Source organism: Fundulus heteroclitus, chromosome 16, assembly GCF_011125445.2.
Source record: "Fundulus heteroclitus isolate FHET01 chromosome 16, MU-UCD_Fhet_4.1, whole genome shotgun sequence".
Classification (NCBI taxonomy): Eukaryota; Metazoa; Chordata; class Actinopteri; order Cyprinodontiformes; family Fundulidae; genus Fundulus; species Fundulus heteroclitus.
In genome coordinates, this window is record NC_046376.1 from 28,404,068 (window position 1) to 28,411,584 (window position 7,517).

Sequence of the window (7,517 nt, forward strand, 5' to 3'; positions counted from 1 at the left end):
AGGAATAGCAAGGATAACTAGTTAGAAGTTACTAGAAACTCTCATTAACTCAAAAAACTGAAGTAGAACTTAAAAGAAAATACTTTGGGTGCAATTATTTACATATTGTTAGGATTACCAATGATTTAGCTAGTTATTGTGTCTCTAAATACATGCTAAACAGAGGGTAATCCTAGAGCAGGGGTGTCAAACATCTGGCCCGCCGAACAATTTAGTCTGGCCCGGTGACTAAATGCATTATCATTATAAAAAAAAAAATATATATATATATATATATATATATATTTTTTTTTTTTTTTTTTTCAGTGTCCTGTCTGGCAATGTGGCAATAAGAATTGTTGTCTTAATGCCAAAAAGAGCTCATCAGATTTGACTTTCACAAGTGGAGCAGTACTGCTTTTGCCATAGTGCTCCGCTTGATTTATGAATGTGAATAGTTTTATTATGATTCATGCTGGGAATATCTCAAATGATATGGACACTACAATAGTTAAGTAGGAGAGCAAAGAAAGAACAAGAAGAAAAAAAGAAAAGGTGAAAGAAAGAGGAGATAAAAGGAAGAGAATGATAAAACAATTATTGAAAAAAACATGTACTTCGTTTAAGTGAAAATATGCAGTTCCTATATTGTCCACGAGGGGCGCTGTGTTTTAATTAGCAGATTAAGCTTCAGGTGTGGAAAAATTTAAATCATTTGTTAATTTTTATTTGTTTGATGTATTTTGTCATGCAGGACAGTGTTTTTAAGTTCCAAAAAAATTGAATAAATGTTTTTCAACATTGTACAATCACTGTGATCAGTTCTTATGCATAATGCACAAGTAAATGTTTAACTGAGTAAAAGTATTGTTGAAATTGCACATACTTTTCTTAAAAACGCTGAGGTTATTCATAATATATTGTGTAAAAGTGAAATTAACTTAATATAAAAATCAACAACAAGTCCACATTTATTAGTTCTATTTAATCTTGCAATGAGTTAACTCGTGTGGCCCTCTTGAGATCAGATTAAGCTGAATGCGGCCCCTCAACCAAAATGAGTTTGACACCCCTGTCCTAGAGGGTAGCCTGTTGTAGGCTGCTAAGAACTTCTGGAGTTTCCTGTTCCACCATGAATACAACCTTAAACGTAGAGTCAGAGCTGCAACGCAAAGGTTTATATGGAAGCATATTCATAAGTTTGAATGGCCCAGTCAAAGTCCAAATCTAAATCCAGCTGAGAATCTGTGACAAGTTGAAATTAGTTTGAAAAAAATGGGGCAAAAAAATACAGTCTTTAGATAAGCTAGGCTGTTATAACAATAACCCTAAAGAATTTTGCAAATGAACTGTGGCGTCTCTGCATTTGGGGCTAGTGGGACATGGCCCCACCAGATGTCACTGTGGAGCTCTATGTTTGCAACACTCAGTGGGACCCGATCATTCTTTACAGAGTAATACTGTAAAAAAACATAGATTCCCTTACCAATAGAATTATGCTAGAAACATTTGTGTCTATTTTTCTAAGTCTCCCAGAAAACTGACAAGCTTGGTGGTCAAAATCCTGTTTGTTTAAATAATGGAAATCTGAAATCGCAGTGCGCATGCCCAACACGCTCTCAGAAGACAACCGTGGGGCACAAATACTACGGCCCCAAGCTCAGATCGTCCAATCAAACATTTGAATTGCACACGTTACGTTTACTTTCCACCGGATAGTGTGCGACCATCTAGGCAAGGTAAGGCAAATTTATTTGTATAGCACATTTCAGTACAAGGACAATGCAAAGTGCTTTACATGATTAAAACATTGGAAAATAAAAGCAGAATAGTTGGAATAAAATGTAGGGGGAAAAACAGTTGGAATAAAATGTAGGGAAATTTAAACAAAATAGCAAAATGGAAACTAAAAGCAAATATTAATCTAATGTCAGTTGACCTTGCTAGCTCATTGAAGGAGTGATGTGAATCTTTTCTGTTCAATAAATGAACATTATGAGTGAGCCTTTATTTGTAATTTTGTGTATAAAAATTAAAGCACATTTAGCTTACATAAAATGGCTTTTCTAGTGTGTTGGCTTATTCTAATTTATCTGTTTAATTTAAAATTGATCAAAATCAGGTTGTATGTATCACAAAAAAATGAGTTGCTGCTAATAGGTGTTGAGTTTTTGTGCCCCACTGAACTTATCATGTCAGAGAAACCACTGAAAACTAGTAATGTGAAAAGGCACACCATTCTGTAAAAATCCACAGAGCTGTGTGCAGGTTGGCGTTAGAGTGTCTCCTGTTTTTTCCTCTCATTACAGAGTATGACCGGCGGGTTCAGTCTCTACAGCTGGAGCTCGCTAAGACTCATCAGCAGGAGCTTAAGGAGGAGCTGGTTCCATGAGGCAGATGCCAGATTGTTTGGCTCACATGATTGGTAATCAGGCTCTGATCTCCTCAGTACTAATGGTCTTCGGGTCCGGACACTTAACCCTTTTTGTTTCTCTTTGACAGTAACCTGTTTCCCTTGCCTTGCTCATCACTTTGACTCCAGTGAGAAGCTTCTGCGTTCCTTGTGTCTGTTGGGTGATCTCCCCCAGACTCCTTCCTTGAATCTCCTCCCGGTTCATCCAGTAGCCGTCCTGGAACTTGCTCCCCAGAGTTCTTATCGTCACACTCACTCACCTGCTTGTCCACCGTCCAACGTTCAACTGTATCTCCTCACTATCCTAGAAGAGAAAGAAAAAGAAGACAATCATTCAGTCTGCCAAACAACAATTCCCTACCTCTCTTTGTATATACTTGCCTTTTCCTGCAACCTAGTTTCCTTCACCATCAGTAAGATCTATAGTCAGCTCTTTATTACATCCTAATTTTACTCTGTCCAATTATGAGACATCAACCACAACTTATCTCTCCTCTGCAATCCAGTCCTGAAACTAACAAGAACTTACCTTTGTACCCGTTTTCCAATTAACCTTCTGTTGTCCGGGTTTTTTGCAAGCATTAGAAGCTCTTTCTCAAACAACATGACACACTGTGATTTTTATTTGTAAAAATAGAATTATGCACTACGTGGGGTTGGCCTGTCACATAAAAGTCCAAGAAAATACCCGTTTGCAATTGAAATGTGACAATATGTGAAAATGTTTAAGGAACATGAATAGCTTTACAGAGGGCAGCGATTAGAAAGGCTCATGACCAAACATGAAACATCATCATCATTACTAATACGTTTATTTTATTAAAAGTAATAATATCAGCTCTTCGCTAACTTCTGTACATAGATGCTAGTTTCCCTCAGTGTATGTGTTTACAATAACATCTCTTTGGACAGCTGAACATTAAAAGTACCATCTCTGCACAATAAAAGTAAATGGACAAGTGGCTTTTTGCTAGTGTTGCGCCGATGCCATTTTTTGGCCCCGATACCGATACCTGGCTGTGCGGTATTGGACGATACCGTCTGTTTGAAACTGATTACTACTTAGGGTAGTAGAACTTTTTATTGCCTACCTGGAATGGGTGACAATAGTTGAATAAACTTTTGTCTCTCAAAGGCCAAAATAGTGCAACATTGGTGAAATTTTAACATGTATAATAGTAGTGCAACAGTAAGACTGTAAAATTACATTAATAATTGAATAATCTCTTTTAAACCCTGATTTTTGGCTCTCAAATGCCAAAATAGTGCAACTTTCATAAACTTATATAACATGTATAATACTAGTCGGGAGAGAGAATGCTGTGTTCAAGTGACATACAAACATCAAAATGGTTTCGGTGCCCTGTTTGTTGGTACTCGCCGATACCGATACCACCATTTTAGTGCTGGATCCGGGCCCTGTCCCATACTGGTATCGGTATCGGTGCAACACTACTTTTTACAACCAGCTGGGTGTCTTCTTTCAGATTAATTGGAGAATAAATTTTAAATCATCAGACGGGATGGAAAACTCTACTCTTCAGCTAACTATTATGATTGATGGACATCTTGGAAGATGAATACAGGCATACAAAGGAATTCAATTTGCTTTTTGGGGCATTATGTTAGGACCCCATAAGCTTTTTATGTGCTTTGTCTTAAGCCCTTTTCATATATGCCATTGAGAGACTGCTCTGTACAAAATTTAAACGGAAACAGTGTCCTACTTGTAGTTTACTGCGACAAGAATTTATCTTTTTTCTTCAGAACTCATCAACTGATATTAGTTCACATTAACCACCTGAACTAAGTAGCAATATGTTCTCTTGAAGACTGCTTCTAAAGGAAAGGATACAGCGGGTTCATTTGTTAAGCCAGATTTTACAACTGTCAGGTGACGTCGCCTTGAGCTTCCCACCACGGCGTCTCATCCCACCAACAGTGAGATCTAAGCCATATTCAAAAGAAAAGTGCCTCAAGATGTTCCCAAAGGAAAGAAAGTTCAAGATTCTTTTTGTTTTTTGGAAAGGATCCCGTCGCCTTTTTGGAAAAGTACTTCCCAGCTCAGACAATATGGAAAAAGAAAGCAACAGTATTGAATAAGATTTGCCTAAACAGTTTATCTCCTGTCCACGTGTTTAAGACGTATGTTCTTCATTTCTTGTGTCCTTCATGCCTTCATAGAACCTCCCCTCTTTGCTTGCTTTATTTCTTGCACCCTAACACCCTAAACACTAAGGGAATTTAAGTGCTTCAGCATTAAAACGACCACGGAGACATCTAGTGGCTGCCGATGGATGCAGCAAACTGTAGAGACGAGCTTCACAAAGATCTCGGCAGAATTGCTCTGAAATTCTCTTCTTTTAACAAGCCATGAAAATAACAAAGATATGTAATTACTTAAGCATTTATTTACATCATCAAAGGTGAACAATGAAAAATAAACTGCTCTGTTTCTCTAAAAGTTAATGTACAATTTATTCCAGTTAGGAAAATAATTAGCTCAGTGTTCAAGAACAGATTAGAAATAAAATAACAAGAGTCATTGGGGAAGGGGGGGGGGGCGGGAGCAATCTGTTGATTTTGCTGTTCAGGAAGACAGAGAAGCAATTTAGATTAAAAGTGTTTTCGTTAATATAGCGTTTTGATTTTGCAGATGTCAAGCATTATACAGCACAGCTTAAAACCGCATGCGGTATTAAAAAGGTTTTGGTCCACTTCCGTTACTTTTCTGACTGATTTCATGTAAATGAAGCATAAAGTGAAATAGAAAGTCAAGTTATCATTTGTGCTTCTGATTTGGAGGACATGGCCCACCACCCAGGATGCCACTCTGCAGAGGCCGAGAAAAGTGCTTGACTAAAAACAGTTTTTGTTTTGTTTTCTTTTGTTTTCTTTAACTAATTTCCGTTATTACAGTATGCCAAGATTCTATCATTCGTAAAAATAAAAACATTTTATTTTCTATCAGTATATGTCATTCAGTTTTAAGAGGAAGGTTCTCTCTCCCCACCCCCTCCCAACACTCATTTAATCCTTTTTCAAAAAAGGAATATCAAGAACTTTTGCTCATACTTTTGGTAATGATAAAACACATTTTCTTCAAACCACTGCATTAACATACACAAAAAATGATAATTGCTAAAAATAAAAAATAAATAAACAAATGAAGAGTATCAATCAAATTTGGAAAAGCTTACAAATCTCTATTCTGAGATTACGCTTTGCAGTATTTCCTTTGTAAAGCTGCGGTACTATGTTTGATAGCTGCATGTGTAAAGAAAACCTGGATGATGTAAAACCCCATGATGCATTCAAAACAGAGGAAAATCTTGTACAAAAATGAAAAATATTTTCAATCAGGGGGTTACCACAGAGGTTGATGGTGTAAATGCAGATTTTGAGTACAGTGAAAAAAAATTTGGGAACACCATAAATAAGGAGTTATTTAAAGGGAAATGTTTACAAATCAGCATAATTCCATTTTCAATCTCTTCCAAAGGGATTTAACTGTACTCAAACGACAAAAATCAAGACATATCAATGAAAACAGAAGGAAAAATTTAGGACACCCTAACCTCTAACAACTACTCGGAATCCCATTGGCTGAAATAATGTCAATAAGAAACTTCTTGTAGCCTTTTTTCCACTCTCTAGCATCGTCTGATGAACGTTTGCTCCACTCCTCACTTTTAGCCGTGAGATGTTTAAACGGTTCTTGCATGTACAGATTATTTCAAGTCACTTCCCAGCATCTCACTGAGATCAGTGACCAGGCTTTTGACTCAGCGTACTACTTTCTAGTGCCTGAATTATCAGCCAATCCTTGGTGGACTTATGGGAAATGTTTAGGGTCATTGTCACGTTATTGGATACAGTTCTGCTTTAGCATTCATATTTTTACAGATGGTCTCACATTTTCCTAAAGGACACTATGGTACTTGGTAGAAGAACAGGTGGATTTTATGAGGGTGAGCTGACCCAAACATGTCCTATATTGGTGTCCCAAAAAATTCAGTTTACACTTATTTGTTCATAGAAAAGCATTCCAAAGCTTCTGGTCTTTCATAGGATGTCCTAATTTTTTCACACCACAACTGCTCACCTTTGCAAGCTTTTGCACAAATGTGTGAATTCAATTTTAAGTATAAATGTAGCTTAAAGTGCTGCTTGGGATGACATCTTGAGAGAATTAAAATCTCAAACATAACATATTTTGTGTTATGTTTTTCTTTTCCGGTTTCATGTAATAATTCTTTCAAAAGGGTTTTAGTCCTGTAATCTCATCTATTACACAATCATTGAACCGACTCAGTCCAAAGCACTTTCCATGACATTCAGTTACTCTTGAATTAATCCTCTCTGTGCAAATCCAGCGACATGTTGAACATGTCCGATGACTGTCCCAGCAGCCTTCATCCCTTTTGTTTCCTGTTGTGCCTCACAGGCGTCCTATCACCGTCCTGCCATCACAGACACCAAGTACACTTAAGCTGCCCTGCTTTCTGCGTTATCCACATATGGAATCAGAGGCACTCTCCCTTTTACTCTCAAACTACAGACCTTTGGCAAACAGCACACACACAAGGTAAAGCCACGTCTAAGTGTCCTTTCTACTATCACAGGCCCCACCTTCACAAGAGAAATAAAACAGGGGAAACATAATTATTAGCAATCAAGCAAGTAATCAAGTAAAGAACCCACTACTTTGATTATTTCCAATTATAACAAATCAGTTTGTTTCCTGTCTCCATTACTGCTTTACCTAAACGTCAATTTAAGCAATACGCATTTGAAATGCAGAGGTTCTCTACTTTGTAAAAATTCAAAACAGGCAATTTAAAAACACTGTCTTAGATGAATTTTGCTTTCTTGTTTTTGTGTGGAGCGCTGTGGAGCAGTCACAGCCTGTCTCTGGCCTCCTTGCATCAGACAGCAGTCAGGGTAATCTCAGTTTCTAGAAGCGGGTAAAAATGCATGGTTCTCACATTGTGGTGCAGTACTACTGGTGGTACTTTGGGTGCCTTCAGCGGTAAAGTTATTTTCTTTTCCATTAGTTTGTACCTGTTAAAGAGTGAATGCACTCTTGCTAAAACATCTGACCGATGATCAGATGAGTTCACAG